Source organism: Stigmatopora argus, chromosome 4 (genome assembly GCF_051989625.1).
Source record: "Stigmatopora argus isolate UIUO_Sarg chromosome 4, RoL_Sarg_1.0, whole genome shotgun sequence".
Lineage (NCBI taxonomy): Eukaryota > Metazoa > Chordata > Actinopteri > Syngnathiformes > Syngnathidae > Stigmatopora > Stigmatopora argus.
This window is the reverse complement of record NC_135390.1, coordinates 14423177-14441557: the sequence shown is the minus strand read 5'-3', so window position 1 is coordinate 14441557 and position 18381 is coordinate 14423177. Positions and strand designations below refer to the sequence as shown.

At 38.2% G+C, this 18381-nt stretch overlaps 1 pseudogene across 1 annotated transcript in view; it reads right to left on the bottom strand.

Annotated features, from left to right (window-relative positions):
- Positions 1–18381, bottom strand: part of LOC144072638 (triple functional domain protein-like) — a 40730-nt pseudogene that overhangs the window by 18270 nt on the left and 4079 nt on the right. Inside the window, exons 5-32 of the transcript XR_013299864.1 lie at positions 16094–16285; positions 15660–15791; positions 15180–15410; positions 14392–14514; positions 14055–14246; positions 12921–13090; positions 12339–12513; positions 9808–10003; positions 9427–9593; positions 9137–9256; positions 8225–8323; positions 8042–8134; positions 7761–7910; positions 7462–7576; positions 7067–7182; positions 5593–5715; positions 5110–5304; positions 4701–4816; positions 4336–4402; positions 4021–4130; positions 3764–3833; positions 3234–3323; positions 3049–3141; positions 2831–2942; positions 2387–2577; positions 2194–2295; positions 1305–1444; positions 1018–1117 (exon numbers count right to left, since the gene is read on the bottom strand). The product of XR_013299864.1 is annotated as a triple functional domain protein-like (transcript). The remainder of the gene's footprint in view (positions 1–1017; positions 1118–1304; positions 1445–2193; positions 2296–2386; positions 2578–2830; positions 2943–3048; positions 3142–3233; positions 3324–3763; positions 3834–4020; positions 4131–4335; positions 4403–4700; positions 4817–5109; positions 5305–5592; positions 5716–7066; positions 7183–7461; positions 7577–7760; positions 7911–8041; positions 8135–8224; positions 8324–9136; positions 9257–9426; positions 9594–9807; positions 10004–12338; positions 12514–12920; positions 13091–14054; positions 14247–14391; positions 14515–15179; positions 15411–15659; positions 15792–16093; positions 16286–18381) is intronic.

Genomic DNA, 18381 nt, shown 5'->3' with positions numbered 1-18381 from the left:
TGCTATTACTGGATATAACCAGAGCCGACTGTCCCAGCTTCCAGTGAATCTCTCAAACACAAACACGCACATACACATACACACAACATTAAATCAGTCAGATGGACTGTCACACAGCACTTCCAAAGGAATTACTTTGAACAGTCATCACGTGCAATACCATGTGAAAGTAGTGGATGTCAAGGCCTGTTTTTTTTTTAATTCTGTATATCAAATTTTTCATTTTAAAGTGAATGGAACTGCTATTATTCCCTTTCTGTCTGCAGTACATAAACAATCATTGTAAAGTGTTACTTAAAATGGAAACTAGCACTGCACTTTCTGTAAACACAACTTACTATCGCGACTTGCTTGTATAGAATGTGAACTAATTAGACAGTTTGTGCATCATATTATAATGCTTCAATTACATTTATTTATAACATAGGCTGCAAAATTCAAATCATCCTTGCAGACAATCAACCAAGAAGTAGGCTCTTTTTTATTTGCTTATTTTCAAATCGTCACTTTTTTCAGTGACTCATTATGATAAAAAATATGTGCCAGTGAGTACCACAAAATAGATGTAATTATCACCATGTCATCGGCTTCTATTGAGCTATTAAGGCAGTTGTTTGGTTTCATGCACACAACACATTCTCTTTTTTTAACTTAGTTTTATACTAAAGGAAGCATAGTACAACTTAATGTCTGTATTTCTTGTGAATTGTTGGGTATTTGCCTGAGTTTGCCTATATATAGTTTGAAGTAGTTTAACTTGATCACCACACAGCTCTCAAATATTATGTTTGCCTTCCCAAGTCAAAGTCAAAAACTGGCCCAATTGAACCTCGCCACAAAAAAGCTCAGCAGTCATATTACTCAAACACCACTGTAAAATGTTCATTTTTTATGGTCACTCACATGACCAACTTTCAGAACACACATTATCAAGCGATAGAACAACTCAGAACTTAAAAAAACAGGGTACAAAAGTCCACCTTAGAACCAAGTGTGTGTGGTTGTTTGTTTCTCTACCTTATCACTGTCCAGTGTGTTCTGGGATGTCCTTGAGGCAATTGAGATTGTATCTGGTTGACTGCTAGCATCTCCTTGGCTGTCAAGCTCTTCTCCATCTCTGCAGGTGGAGAAACAGTTTGTATGGACTGGTGCCACTAAATTGTTCATTTTATATGAACTCGTATTGTTTGATTCAAATGCAGCCCAGCTGTGTTAACTGGACGCCATGAGAGAGACTACACTCCTTCTTTTAGTGAGTGCTATCAAAATGAGTCCAATAAACAAGTGATGCTCTGTTAGCTTACCGTCTGCCTTTATGCTTGGCCGTGGTGGCTTTGGGGATGTGAATGGGCTCCTTCAGAGCACCGCGCAGATGTACTGTTCGCTCTTGAATGACCTCACGAATGTGTTTGATCCAGTCCTGCTTGTTTTCAATGCTTGAAGCCTGGAACAACAAAGATGTCTACTTTATTGAGACATAAATTAAAGAATGCAACAATAATTAGTAAGTACTAGGATCAAATGGATTGGTCACTGATCACTGAGACCACATCTATCGCTGACAATGACAGCCAATGAGCGTGGGTGAGGGGGGCCATTGATAATAAGATAAAATGATGCAAAGATAATGATCTCTTCTGCTAAGTACCAAACTTCAGAGAGACATTTATTGTCCGCGTTTAATTTCTGTCACTGACACATTCTTCTTTACCCTTCACTTTGACACCAGCAGCACTGAGGCTCCAATGGTGACGCGTTACACAAGGAGCAGATTTTCACTGTCATCACAAATTACATAACGAGACACATAGAGAAGATAGGCGTCTACCACATATCCCCTCATTAAAAACATTTAGAGATGTTGTTTGGGTGGGCTCAGACATTTATATAATGCTAATTGTTAGTTTGTGTGTGAGTGAGAAAAAAAGTAAAAGGTTACTACTGTATTTTTCTGAATATAAGGTGTACCGGATTACAAATTGCATGATGACAATCAATGAGGTGCATTTATTATTTGGTATTGATATTTTAAAATGGTAATTGCTGCTTTACAGATACATTTATTTATTATCAGTTCACAAATATATGGAAAAAAAACGTCAGTTTAAAGTCTAAAATACAATACATTGATCAAATGATTTTTAAAGTACTTGAAGTAAAACATGATGAATCTGCATTCTGGTAATACTGCACCTTAAGTACGATCTTGTTGTCTGAGGTTGGGGTTCTGCCCACCCAGAGGGCGAATTTACAAGGATCCCCCTCCACATGCTCTGTTACTCCGAGCTCTGATGTCTAAGAATGTGAACAACACATGGCATACATTAATAAAAAAAAGCACTAAATAACACAATATAGTCTGAGCCTGAATGTGTCCTTTACTCACAAACAGCTTGCTCTTGAAAAGGTACTTGCTGCGTCCATTGGAATCTTTTACTTCTTTACTAAAAACCATTGACATCTCAAAGAGGAAAAGGTGGCGGTCACGGCCTTTTCGGATCAAAGTTTTGGGATCCCAAACCTGGAAGGACTCCTGCAGAATCAGTTCTCCTTGGGAATCAATGTTCCCATCGAACCCTGACAAAATGCCAAGACAAAAGGCAAGGTTTGATTTCATATTTATGCAAGGATGAGGAATCATAGAGTATGTGAGCAATTTGCTCTGAATGGCGTTTTTGAACGTTTCTTTGACAAAAAGAGTCTTGGCGATAAATTGAATGTTACATTTGGTGTAAAAAAGACTTGAAATGGCCATTTGTGACATGATAAACTGAGGAAACAAATATAGTATAATAAATGTGGGTAGATTTTGGATTATGTTTAGACTAACCATCCAGCATGGAGAGGTGCATGGCATCATTGGCTCTTTTGGGAACACTTAGCATCACCTCAAGACCATCCTTGATTTCTCCTTTTCCTTCCTCGCAGCACGTCAATAGCTCCTAAAACATGTCCCAGAAAAAATATGGTAAATAGGAATTATTTAGATTTATTACACTATAATGTATGCTATTCCAGAATTATGACAAATAAGTTTCTCTAATGTACCTTAAGAAGCAGTTGGTACTTAGTTATTCTTTGGACTGGTTTGATCAAGTAAGATGAGATAGAATTGGCGAGGCGATGTCTTTGCTGGATTTCCTGTAAAATAAATAAGATATTTGTCAAGCATTTGGAGTCTTTGTGGATAAAAAGAAAAAACCTTCAAGGTTAAACGTACTGTGGTTACTTACATCAAAATAGGGGCCAGCATGTTCCAATATGAGCTGCGTGGAGTCTGGCTTGTTCTTACAATAGTTTACGTACATCTGGAATTTGTCAGCCTAGGTGATTGAAATAAGAAGTCTTGGTGTTTTATCAAAGCAAATCTTGCTTAAGTAGTAATTGCATTTTGCCAACTGCTGTGCTTGAGAAAGTTTTTATATGATTCAACGTGTTGTTAGGAGTATACCACTGCCTTGGAGAACAAATGACATGCTTTTTCTCCTGACATTTAAAGGGAAAAATTTCCTGTTCATAAAATGTACCAAGATGAGTGTTGTGTTCATAAACCATTCGCCCCAACCATACTTGGGTACGATACATCATCTTTAAAACCAAATTGCCGTCAGAAATCAGGGGATGTTTCATCAGCACAAAACCATTAACTTCCATTAGTGTAACACGCTTCTCTAAACATGAATGTCAAACTTAGAGCTGACACTAAAATAAATTACCTACATTTTTTTTACAAGCATTTTGAAGCAGCTGAATAAAAACTCACCCAGGTGACAAAACAATGACCCACATCCTCTGGGAGCTGTTCATATTTCTCCAATTCTTTCAAGAAGATGCTGTACAAAAACAGATATATCGGTTCAGACCATGTTGGCTATTATATAATCTTAGTGTCAATAGTTATAACTACTATTATAAACTGAAAATGTTTAGGAATAGTAAAATAAGTCACTCTGAAAACCCCACTGGACATCTGCAAGTGTGTGCGGAACACAAAATTTTAAATATGACTGTGCAACTAACTTGTGATGAAACTCGTAGAGGTCTTGCATGTTCCCAAAGATGATATGCTCCTTGTTGACAATGCCTGGAGGGATCTCCTCCACACCACTGGTCATCTCCCATAGATATGTCTAGGCAGAGTAAAGATTGTTAGTCATTTTCAGTCATTAAAAAACCAAATAACCTCACTAGTGTACTGGTAATGTTTGCTTTCTATAGGCACTGTAGTAATTCTAATAAACTGTTTACTTCTTGTTCCAGGTCTCCCTCTACAGTTGTAAAATTGTAACTACTATAAGATTTAGAGAAAAGCTCTAAAGGTAGTCCATGACTTACATCCATACACTCGCGCAGGTCTCTGACGTAGGCTTTCTCTGTTTGGATCAGCTCAGCCATTATAAATCTAAAATTAAAAATACATTGACAAATTTAAAAGAAACAATCTCAATTACAAATATGTTATGATGATATATACCAGTCAAATCATACTGCCAACTTCGATTGTTGACTACCATCTTATATAACATCTCACTGGATGAAATTTATAGTTCCCTTCAGCAAAATGAGATATTTTTATTGATTAGAATATCATTGGGATTATTACTATAAGGCATCATGCCACCAATTTGAGACCAAAAACTATTTTATTACTGTAGTTTTGTTGATTATTAGGAGATATGTCATAACTTGATTTCACTCACTCTTTCCTCCTTGCAGACTTCCTCTTTTCTTCGTTGAGTTCGTGGGCAGCATCTCTCAACTTGACCTCGGAACCCGGAGCGCTAGCTGGGATGATGTCCAGTTGAAGGTCTTTACTCTGAAAAAACATCAGACATTCCCCATTATGTCATGGACAATAGCCTTGGTAGCCTTTCACCACTTATCACACTAACAATATGGACATTCAATGTCTTTTCTTAGCACCAGCTCATTAAAGCATACTGTTGATTGATACCCTTTATATGTGTTACACCACACGCATTAAATTTGTAAAAACAGAAACAGTAGCTTTGTCACGTCTAGCAACCTTTTTAAAGAACCATCAAACTTCCACCTGAGGCTTTAATGTACAAGTTAAAGTTTTTGTTTAAAGAATTTTTGAACACTCACTGCCTTGTTGGAATCGGAAGAAATGCCAAGCGCCGATTCCAAGCAGGTCCTGTATTTGTCCATACGGATAGAAAAGTCCCTGTAGCGCTTGTCCACTGAGGACACCCATTTCTTTATCTCCGCAGCATGGGCGTGGCCCTTGTCACAAAAACCATCGGCCAGCTGGATCAACAGCTTTACTCGCTCTTTGGTTTGCTGTCAATGGCGGCACATTGAGGGAGGGAAAGGTAGATAGATAACACATGGGGAGAGAGAGGGGGAGAGTTGGGAATCAGTGATTGGCACACAAGCGTGGTTTCCAACACAATACCAGTGATACCTCAAATGGAAACACAACAATATGTGACAGAAAGAATGGGCCTCCCGGTTCTGTGCAGGAGTGTGCAAACATATTCACAGCATATCTCCACAAGCGGGAGGAAAATCTAAGAATGAAAAATAAAGCTACAAAAGAGGTTTTAAAGCAAAGCAAAAAATTTACACCTTAGCTGTAATCTGGAAATCTTCATGCTCTTTCAAAAGCTCCTGTGTGTGGTGAATGCTTGAGCCAGTGGAAGTGTGTGTAGACAGGTAAAATTCCCCTGTGTCATGTATCCACTCCAAGGCCTGTGGAAACAGCCAATCAAAAATTAGTAATGCCACAGAATAGGTATTCTAGTTACATAAAAATGATACACCCTCAATTATCTCAAGCTGGATATTATTTTACCCATAGTACATGGACTGATACGTTTTCTAATGAAACTGTTTTTTTGTGTGTATTTGAACTGAATGTGTGATAGTTTCTCTGTGTAAAATATTTGTTCGCATTTAACATGTTGCAAAAACAAAATTATGAATCATGATTCCTTCAGCTGGGATGCACCGGTCTTGTGCTTAAAAACAAAGAAGTAAAGTCTGGTGTCCATAGACCAAAGAGGGCTGTGTGATAGGCTAAATTACTACCATCAGATGATATTGTCATATGTTTAGAATTATCTGTGAACCATTTAATTAAGTTTAAGTGCTATTGTTTGTAGTCATTTAATTTGACAAGACACTGCAATTGTCTGCCGACCAGTTTAGGCTCCAGCACGTGGATGGCTTTGACATCCAGTAACAATACAAATTCTGTCCATGTTCACGCAAAATACTGTCTGAAGGGGAGAATATAAGAGGCACTTGGAGACACAGCCCTTGAACCCTGCCTGTAATAAACTCAGAATGTGAAGTTTCTGGAACATGTAATCATAGCTTTCTTCAAGACTGTCATTGTTTTAAATGTCTGCCAGTCTACACCACTCCTTAAATAAGACATATTATTACAGTGAAAAACAAGCACGACACAGCTACAAGACAAAACAATGGAGGCTGCGTGTCCTCTCGGAAGAATCAAAGTATTGACCCATGGCTCATGGGTCATTTGTAATTACAACTACTACATTAATCAACCCCTGGGTTCAATGTTGGCCATTTGTGTCCACTCGCTCCATTGGTGACTGTTGTTTATTCTTCATTAGGTAAGTTAAACCATTCTCTAATTCGCTGCAGGTCCCTCCCAGTTCATGTTACTGATATGGCATTATTCTCCAAGCTTTCACAGTTCAAATGGACATTTATCGCTGTTAATGGCAGCATAGGAGTTCATGACTCTGAAATAAAATGTGTCTAATTTTCTTATTTACAAATTCAGCTCTCAAATCAAATCTCTCGTTGGCTCCGTCATAGCCATTTTTTTTAATCCCTCATTGTTTACTTATTCATTTAGGTACAGTCGTCTAGACGAAACCCTTGACCTTTCCCCCAAAAAGGTTACGAGTTAGAGTTTTTTTTGGACAAGAGAGCAATTGGAGGAAATATTTATCCAACCTTTCATGGTCAATTGCTTACTTTTTAAGCAATTAAAGTGTCCACATACAAGCTAAAATAGCTGAAAAGGTAAGTCATAGATTCAAAGGAAGAAAGAATCATAACACACCTGCTTGGCGCTTCGTTCAAACACCACATATTGCTGGCACTGATCCAGCCTCCGCTTTCTCATGGTCCAGAAATGGAGTACCCTGTTCTCTCTCTGCAGCAACTCATTTAAGATGTCTAATTAAATAAATAAAAAAACAAGTCAAACAATTGAAAGCAAGAATAAGATTGAAAAAAAAACACTAACTCCTATTTCACATCTAATTACTGTGAACAAACGTCTAAAAAAAACCTACAAGGGAAAATTGGAGGGGAGCGGCCAAAGATGGTGCATGTATGTGATATCCATAGTCGCACATTTTTTAGGCATGAAAATATTTGAACAGAGGTTTCAGTGCAGTAATTTAAAAATGAAACAAGTTATAAAATCATCTCAAGTCATATTTTCCTACTTACTTTTAACCTGAGTCTCTGGAGCTTTAACATGGGACAACATTCCAGGCATGTTAACACTGTTCCTGTGCAGGTACTTAAGGAAGACATCGGCATTGCGTCTGGCCAGCGTGCAAGCCTGTTAGCACCCAAAGAAACAATAGAAAGTCTGACTGGCTGGTAGATGAAGAGCAGGGTATTTCTACAATTACAACCAGTGACAAAAACAGACTAACAAGCGAATGCATCTTGGTAGCAGGATATTTATTTATTATTGTGGATTTCCCCCCCCCAATTCTTACATTAAAAAAAAGAGTCCTTACTTTAAGAAAAGCCTCTTTCTGCTCCAAATGTTTGCTGACCATCGGGGTGACATGATCAGACTCGCTGTTAGGGCCCAGTTTATCAGCCCCACCACACCAGTCCTCCTCTCTCTTGTACTCCTGCTCCAGGCTTTCCAACACACTGCAAACCTGAAATGTTCACAATGGTGCATTTCCGTTCATTTTAATCTCCTGACACTCTCTCCACCGTTAAATGTCTTTTTGTAAGTGTGTAAAATGATAGTCAGCATCTATTGACAAATACAGACTAACACACATACTTGTTCAGACGTCTTATAAAAGGCCACAGAAGCATTAACCAGCTTGAGTCTGTCCTCCATCTTGAGCATTAGCTGCTGCCAGTGGTCTGCCACCTTTACATTAAATATGCACATATGATAAGAGTGCTGTCAGCTTGCATAGCAAAATCTTGCTCAATCAAAAATTGAATGGGGAGGGGATACCTTTTCTGCACAGTCTCGGATCATGTCCATGTCATAGTGGTTAGCCTGAAGTAGACCCTCGGCCTTCTGCTGGACCTGAAGTGCACTCTGATGGGTTTTCTTCATGGGAAACACAGTTTTTCATTGTCATGAAAAAAAAACAACTCCCACTTCCTATTTGGTGATTCCTTTTCGCATACAAGTTGAGTGATTATATAACAATTTTCAAGTATCAATGATGTTGATCATGTAGCATTTAAAATTTTCTGAGCTGCAAAAGAAGCACATGAATAATGGTTCTATTGAACCCCTTTTTTAAATGCATTTTAAATTTTCTGAGCTGCAAAAGAAGCACATGAATAATGGCTCTATTGAACCCCTTTTTTAAATTCCAGATTTATCTTGCCCAAGCATGACTTGAGATGATCATTGTGACCATGAATAAAGCATGCCCATTATACGTAATTCACATCTGCTAGCACACGCTGGCATGATAATGTAGTCTAGTGTGAAAAGGATCAGTTCTATCAGATATAGAGAAAAAGAAGCAAGCAGAATAAAGAAACTGGCTAATAAATAATTCATTCATAATTCCATTTTCTCACGATGACCTGTGAGAAGTTTGCATGTGAAGATGCAAAAAAGTGAATGATGAAGGGAAAGACTCTGGACTCCAATTTGTTGAACCTGAGTAATATAATGTGGATGCATCGAGAGAAACTTAAAAACCTGTGTGAATCAAGTGTGGAAAAAAATGCTAGATGATATGATACAGTGGAATTACATTATGTAGCATGTAGCGAGTATAATGAGACTCAAACTGCACTATACTATGTTGGCATAAGAGCGGACTACCAGCGATAAATTATTACTCTTAACTGTTGCTTCCTATTCTTCTTCATCAGAAACTATTAGATTCGGTTTTGATTTTACCTCTATTGCATGCTGAAATTGTTCATGTTCCTTCTGCAACTGTTCAGCCTCTTGCAACGAACTAGCCGTGATCAGCCCGGCGTTGAGCATGGACTCACCATTGCGGATCCAGCCCAGGACCTGAATGACACACATGACACGCGTCACTTAAAGCACACAGATTTTTAGAGGTGAAGAGTTTAGGATTTGTGATGTGACAATCAAGAAATCAGACTAGAGCTTCAGTATGGTCTAGGAAGAGATGCTGTTAAAAGTTTATTTACTCAAACATTTTCTCCTTCATCATTTACCTGCTTGACCTCAGCTTGAAGGTGTCTTAACTGGGAACACTGCTCCAAATGCCTGCGATGCTGCTCGGCTGCCACGTCTAGCTCCTGCTGCTTCTCGTGGAGAAACTCCAGGAGATCCTGAACGCGGGTCGCCATGTCCACATCTCGGTCACATAATAGCTCCACCCCTGTAGTACAGACACCCACATTGAAGCACATATTTCGTTTAAGTAGCAAAGAAGGGTAAATATTAACACATTTGATAAAGAAATTTGTCCTCGCATTATCCTAGCGACCGTTTTAAATACACATTTAATAAACATGGATCTGCTGGGGATTTAGGGTTGACAAATGGCATTGAATGTGGGATTGTAATTTCTTGTTCCTATCCTTCACACTCACCGGATGCTTGGACTTCTGTGACGTACTGAAGTAGCTCCTGGCCTTGATGGATAACATCAAAGGTGAGGTTGTTAATGGTGAGTGCCTTGTCTGCGTGATGTTGAAGCCTCTGCTCAGCCAGTGTCAGATCTTCTGTGTCAAAGTCAGTCATCTGCCGGGTCAGTTCCTCGTTCCATGACTCTAGGTCAGAGATGACCTAGAAGATGTGGAGAGGATAGTAAGAAAAGGTTGCAAAAAGTAAAGAAGCATGTATCAGGATGGGAAGAATGGACCTCTTTGACATAATTGACAAATACAAGTTTTGTTTTAAGTATTCCTTGTATTTTGATATTGTGATTCTTATGACACAATAGCACACTATTGTATTTATTTAAAAAAATTATTTTAATTATAAATGTTAATTCACCATTATTATTTCCTTTTCAAACCAGTTCACTGAATGTTTGGATTAAGGTACACTTCACCACACCACTAAATTCTGGGACAAGAAGCTCCCATGACAAAATACTGCTTTAACAAGAGCAAAAGCTTTAAATGTAGTAATCCGTCTTTTGCAAGCACACAAACTCAGCTCTCTTATTTTGAAGAAAAACACTAAATTGAAAGCCAAACAGCCAGTGTGCACGGAATGCCTACCATAATATAGGCCTGCAACTGACTGATGATTTACGTCCAGTATGGCAGATGTAGTAAGTTAAAACTCTTCTTAAACAATGCCCACACTGACCAATGACCCAAATAACACATTAGCGGTTGATAAGACCATTTCATTAAATGTTGATATATGCAAGCAATTTTAATATTTTTTGTAAAAATACTTAAAGAGCTTGATGATATTTGACAAATATATATTTTTGGATGCTCAATATAATAAAATATGTTTCAAAAAGTGGATTAGGAAAATCTGAGAATGTTTCCACATAATGTATATGGATTTAGCACATACAAAAAGCTCAATGTATGGACTATATGTCATCATGTGCAGTAATAGAATGATTGAAGATACTAAACGAACTTGGAATTGCAGTAAAACTTGATATGTGTGTAAATAAAAATGCTTTAGCACCTGTCATAGACATTCAGACTAAGCCTTGCAACAACAGAAATTTTGCAACAATTGTGTAAAAATAGTTGGAAATGAGGACAATTTAAATATCTTATATTTTACAGATACTTCGCCAGATGACAACAGAGTCTATATAATAAACGGCAAATAAATCTACAATCAAAATCATAAAGGCGAAGTAATACCATTGCCCGTGTGTACTACATTTTTCTTTTACAGATTTAAATCTAATCAATTTCTCCATATCATTGACAGATTACTACACAGATGTGTTTGTGAGGATTTGCTTTTAATACAAGCTTAAGAAGCGTTGAATTCACGCCAATAAAGTCCAATTTTTTGGAAACGAGTAATTGGTGGGATCTTGAACCCAAGTACAATACCTTAACACTTTTTGATAAATCAATTAAGTTGGCAACCCTTCAGAAACTTACCAAAGGATCATCATCAAGCTTCCTTCCTCTCCGTGTACAGTTGAGCAAAATACCGTCAGCAGGAAAAAATAACATATCCCTTTGCTGGCAGTGCTATAAACTCCAGCAGAGAAAAGCAATAAACCTCCTCAGCCTCTTTTTTCAGAGCAGTGTGATGAGATACAAGGAGGATAATCTAAAAAGAAACCTCGATGAGCCTGCACAAGTTTCACCTCTCTTAGGCAACCCCCTCCCACATTCAAGTAAGAAGGGAATGTCCTTGTGTGTATGTGGGGTAGGGAGGAAAATAAATACCTCCCACACCAGTGGCCGTGCCCTGGATCTTTGCAGGAATAATCCCTTATGTGATTTTGGATTTAGAGTGATTTGCAGCATTGCCACAATTCTATGGGCTGAGATTTAGTCTATCTTTTGGCCTTAAAGAGTCTAAAGAGCACTACATGATGTCACTGTTTTCCCTGGCCATTATGTTCATGTCGTTGCAAGAGTTTTTGATTAGAGATAGTGTGTTGAGTATACCATTATTCATTCTTAAAGGTGACCTATCAGAAGCTTTTCCCACCTTTAAAAAAAACATGATTTTCATCAGAATATAAGACAATTTGTTTGGGAAATGGCTGTAATTTTTTTTAGCTCTTTTAGTTAGTCATTTTTGCTTGTCTCTGCAAAAAAAACGGATTTTCACATAGAATATGTCAACTGTAGTATGTGGCTGAATTTGAATATTTAAATTTAAAATGTTTGGTCTGCTGGTTTTCGTTATACATTTATTTAATGCAGACGCTATGTGCGTGCTCTCTACATTCTGTGAGTAAATGGTAGCATTAAAAGCTCAGCCCTCCAGCAGCTCAATAATTTCCTCTCACAGTTGGATATTTTCATTTTTAGCTTTATGACAATGAGAGGGATTTCAATTATTTAGGGAAGGTATGATTATGCTTTTAGTTCTTCTTTTTACATGTATTTGCTGCTTTTGATGTTCATTAGAGCAGTTGAAGGTAAGGGAAAAATAAACCCATATGTCTACTCACATCAATGGCATCTCTCTCAAAGATGCGAAGCTGGAGAAAGAGTTCCAGTTTGATCTTCCGCTCCTGGAAAAGCTCCTCCATCTGGCCCTGAGCCTCATCCAGCTGCTGTAGCACGCTCTCAATGTGCGCCATGGAGCTGTTGTGGGGGGTCTTGTTGCTTGAGATGGCAGAGTCTCTGTAAACAGAAGCCCAGAGAAGACAATAACTTCAGATGTGTCTTCATATGTTATTACATCTTGCTGTTGAAATATTGTCCACAATGTATAGTAAACATATGATATACTGTAGTTTTTGGTAACATGAGCATATCAGTGTCAGTTTGTGGCATCTGGTGTAAATTTTGCTCCTCTAATACCATAGCAAAGGAAATTAAATGATTCAAAATGGCTTTCAGTGAAGTGTATTTCAATTGTGTACCACAGAAAACATAATTTCACTAAGTCTTGTTATAGACATAGATTGTAATCCAGTGCCATTGAAGTGAAAAAAGTGAATAATCTGTTTGCGATAGAGATTTTACTTTGAAATGTCGAATGACATTTGCACAGTGTTATTACAGTGGTGTGTGTGCTTGATGCTCACCTGAGTTGTTGTATAAGGTCTTCACCTTCCTTAATGACGTTGACAGTTGCTTGTAGGGTGGTCTGTTGCTGCTGACCAAAACGTTTGATCAAATCCTGGACCGCCTCCACTGACTCTGCGTACACATCATCCAGCAGTTCCTTCTGAAGCTCCTCCAACCAAGTCCACAGCTAACAAGAAATAATCAAAATTAAAATGCATCAACACGAAAGGAGACAGCTTTGTAAAATTTAAACTGAAATCAACCATATTCTACAATATTTGTAGACAAGATACAGTTGTTATTGGTGTAGGTATTGTATACACATGCGGAGCTGAGCACACGTACAAACTAGTCATCAAAACTGCCAAATGTATACAAAGAAGATGGTAAAAGGGTTTTCTAAAGACCACCAGTTCTGTTCCACATGGCGGTTTTGTCACTGGTCATCTTTGTAACAGATTAGCCATCTGGGTGCTTTGGCTGGGTGCATTAAAGCTCTGGCAAAGGGATCGTGGCTGGCACCCGCTGCCTGTCTAACACCCACAAAGGCTTGACAAAACCTAGTAAATCTTTACTGCCACCCCCTGAGTGACATTCTGTACATATTACTTGGTGTCTGCACAGACATTCTTGTAAAAACACTCACGCCTCAAAATTCAGTACATTTTCATCATCAAATAAGAACTAATGAATGGGACACCATACACATTAAATTTAATTAATTGAACAATTTTAGAGTCTACATTACCTCATCCAGCTGCAGAATAAAACAGAGTATCTACACTATTTTGTAGATCGTGCAATTGTCAAATGTTCCCCATTGACCTAAAGTCAGCCGGGATAAAAGTCACCAGTGACCCTGATATCAAATGGCAGAGAATTTTTGGTTCTATTATAATTTAATCCATCAACTAGAATCCAATATAGACAGTTTACATTGACTGCAAGACTTCTAATTGTTAAAAAAAATAGTCGGAACCGTTTACCCCAGCACAGAAACAGACATTAACATGCACACACACAAGGGAGACAGATGGGATGAGGGCGAGTACATATGGACATTAGAGACTGGGTTTATTATTATCCTATGATTTTGTGTGTTTTTTGTTGTTGTAAATAGGGTCACTTCCGAAGACAGCGGGTCAACCCACCTCTTTGACGTGTGTGTGGAAGGAAACCGACATATCCAACAGAACCTTGCGTTGTTCCACACGTCGCACAAAGTCCTGTATACGATCCTCAAGCTGGTGGGCGGCCTGGTAAATTTCCTCGGGGTCACATTCTCCAGTTTGAGCCAACTGCTCTGCTGCCTCCAGCAGCTTGTCAGCATTAGTGTAGGTGTTCTGTAACATGAACATTACACAGAGTCACCTATGTTCTTGACTGCCAGAATTATTTGTTTAACAACTCACTCAATTACAGGAATTACATTAGAGAATAGTTAAATAGAGAGACAGACCGAAAGATATTTGAGCTTTCAAAGCTCACCTGAGCAACCTCTTCAAAGTCCTCATGTCTCTTCTGCAGCGCTCGTGCTCTGTGCAAAGACTTCCCGACGCCGGTGTGTTTACTGAGAAAAGCCTCACCATGGTTCTCTATCCAGTCTAGTACCTTGAGACACACACAAAACCTTTCGTTTTACAAATTTAACCTGCAAAACATACTTAACTGAATCGGTAATGCAGTATAGTTTGATAACCACCAGGTGGGGCAGCTGACTGTAAAATGACTGCAACTCATTTAAATTACAAGGATGAACAGTACTGTTCTGTCATGGTTTATGACTCACCTCCAATTTTCTTATCTTATTTCCAAATCCTAAGGATTTCATATTTACTAGAATTATTATGCTTTTCTTTTAAGAAATAAAAAGTAAAACAAGCTCAGTGTTTTCTTTGTGAATTAATTCATGCATTTAACGATCAGAAACATTATTGAGGAAATTGCTACACATGACTAATGACAGGTTTTGTCATGCTAATTTCAAGGTTTCACACAATGTTTTCATAACGTGCACAATGCCCTCTGCACACTTTGAGGCAGCAAATTGCATCACCATGGAAACCACTACCAAGAGAGATGAGTGATGAGAGGCAGGACGTGAATGCCAGAATCATTGAGATGCTGCATAAAAGAGATTGAGGACGAAAGTATAAAGAGCCCCAGAATCCTGCACTCTATCTGCACTCTAGTTTTGAAAAATGTTCACTTTTACCAGTCACAGCCACTCATCAATAAAAAATGGCTGTAGTTAAAACGATGGGAATGTTGCTTACTTGCTGCACATCTTGCTGGAAAACGCAGAGTTGCAGACGCTGGTGAAGACGAACTTTGCGATGCTGCCAGATGTTCTCCAGTTGCCTTTGATGATGGAGCACCTCATGGATAATATCCAGGACGTGGTGAACCGCCTTAGAGTAGTTAGCTGACGCCATCAAGGAATCTGTGCTCCCTGGGGTCAAAGGTCGCTGTAGCTTGTCCAGGAGAGACTTCCCATCTTGGCTCACCTGGTAAAGGAGGAGATAAGAAATAAAGTTCTTATTATAATCATAGTACGGTTAAAAAAATAACCATGCAAATGGTTGTAACATTATGTTATCTGCATTGTGATAGTGGTTGGCTGTAGTTTTTGCAGTGAGATTTTGCCCTTGTGGATTTTTTATATATAATAATTGAGCATTGTCAAGTACAAAGCAAATTCTTTATCAATGTCTTTTTGCATTTTACTTCGGTTGGACTGAAATGTGTATACTAACTTCTGAGTATGCAGAGGTAATGTGCTCATAGAGGCCCTGATGGCGGTGGATTGTGTCTTCCAGGTCTTGGAGCTCTGAAGGCAGCTCTCCTTCACCACAAGCTTTACACCATGGTTCCACTTTACTCATGTACTGAGGAGACAAAAAGCACAATATGTATGCAAGGGTTATGCCTCAGAAATATGCATATATTTGATGTTGAGTGACAAAAATTAGTAGATCAGTGAGAAATAAAAATATTTAATCAAAATAGACAGTGAAAAGAGAAACTATTATTATTGTATTTTCTTGTTTTTTTTTTTTACATTTATTTTTGTGATCAGAAAGCTAAAATAAGCTTGAATGTCAAACAATATGAAGATCATAAAAATGCTTTTAAATCATGCAAACATCACATATGGTCCATTCAGATTTCAGTATGCATGTGTGCATACCTGATCGGCTTTTTGGTGGAAGCTGGCCGACATCTCTAGGAGGGTGCTGCGTTCGTCCAGTGCTGCAGCAAAGGCCTTCCACTCCTGCTCCAACTGACCTGAAATCTGCTGGATCTGCTGGGAGGCATAGTGGCCTGATTCCAGGAGCCGATTCCCTACTGACATAATCCGGTTGATGTTCACATACACATTCTGGGAAAGGAGAGATGAAAATACACAACAAGGCAAACATTTAGATGACATTCATATTCTTTTACTGATTTTAATAGTACTTTGCAATTGCCTTTTTAATGGTATTCTTATTTATAGTCAATGACCTCTCATAACAGACAACAGATGGTGCAACTGTGCAACATATAAAGGATACTGCGGTTTGATTAAGACTGCACAATCAGGCCCATGTAAGTAAAATACATACAAACAGCAGCTGGTATCACTGCAAACTGTGTCCCATCATGTTTGTTTATTCAGTCCAGTTGGCTACCTAGCAGGTAAATAACTGCTGTGCTTCTTATAAACTGTTGCATATATTTTGGTGAACTGCCCTCCTCCTTTTTGTTTTTATGGTAAAATTCAAAGGCTTTAAGCACTTTCAAGGCAATATGTCACATTTCTCAAACATTGTGCACATCTGAATTCTGTATTAATACAACTACATACAGTCTTTACATAACTACTCAAATTTACAATTTGGAAAGGTAGTTTTAGTTAATGCTCAGATTTTATTTAAAGTCTTGTCTCAGCAAACCTTGGAAAACGCAGCTTTGATTTTCAAGGAATATTAAAAATGTCTTGCACCCATGGGATGTGGAAACACTGATGTGGAGTCTGTGCCATTTACTTTGTAGGGCATGATTATAATCTCTTAGGGCAAGCAACATAAGAGGGATGCAAAAGTCAATACTTTTCAATGCTTGTTCACATACAAGTTTTAACTCACATGGGAGACAGATTCCCATGTGAATAATAAGAAAAATGCCCCTCCAACATCTTTTCTTTTTAAAGAGTTGGGCTTCAAGCTGTTGTGTGTAGATAGGCACAGATCAGCGAACACTAATTAACACACAGTGGTAACAGCCTGTTATTCTATTCAATTACTGCTCCCGGCACACATTAGGCTCCTTACTTTACTTGTCTTGATCACAATGGGAAGGGAAAATTAACTAAATATTCACAGTGCCCCCAAAACGAGTACAGGATGGATTCTGCATCCTAAATGATTAGCTTTCATCAAAACTATAAAGCCATTAAGGATCAATGGTGTTCTCTGTTTTTCACTGCAAGACTAGATTTTTTAATATCAAGAAAAATCGATAAGTATGCCACAAACTTTAGGGCAAGTCGTATTACTGTGTATGACCACAGATGCACTCAACTTGATGCTGTGAAACATCAATGTACTTAAGAGCTTAAAATCACATGAGCACTTGAAGACTCCAACAGTCATCAAACTCACAGTAGTCGGTAGAGAACACAAAAGTCCAGCAGTGAATAGAGGAAATCTAATCCTATTATACAATTTTACACATCAAACATCCTGGGAGAACGAATTTTATGAATGGTGGCTTAAAGTTATTATGTTTGCTACAAGAAACTCTAAGAATCAGTGAGAAAAACATGCGGGCAGCCAGACGTTAAGCACAATACGTACATACAGACAGATTAAGAGAAGAACAGGAGCATAGAGTTACCAAGTTGCAACCAATGCACCTGAAGTCATTTTGAACCATCTGTAAAACATTATGAATGAGATTAAATAACAGAGGCTGGAGGTCTAGAATTTAGCTGGAGGTAAAGGCTTAATCTAAAACTGATGGGTTGAAAGCAGGGTGGGTTGGGCGAGAGAACTGGTATTATTGATTTAAAATGAATAAGATTTAAATGAAAATAATCTCTAGTTTACTAACATAACTATTAGGTATTTAGTAGGTTTTTGTCCCATGTTATGCATTGTCACTATTCGATGAATACATATATGTACAATATTTTGCATATCACATTTGTCAGGTTGGAGGTGTGGAGTGTGCTGCAGAACGTACAATGTTTTGCTTGTATAGATCCCAGAAAAATATAACAGGCACACTGGCATGCGTGCTCCATGAAAATTGGAAAACACACTATTACCAAGTTACTATCTACAAAATATTACGGATGAGAAATCACTAGTATGCCTGAAAAGGTAAATGGTAACTAGGAGGTAGAGACATTTTTGTCTTGTTTTTGTTAAGTTATAACATGAACAACCCCAATCACGCTTGGTCACATATTGTTCTTTCGCCCAGTGTTTC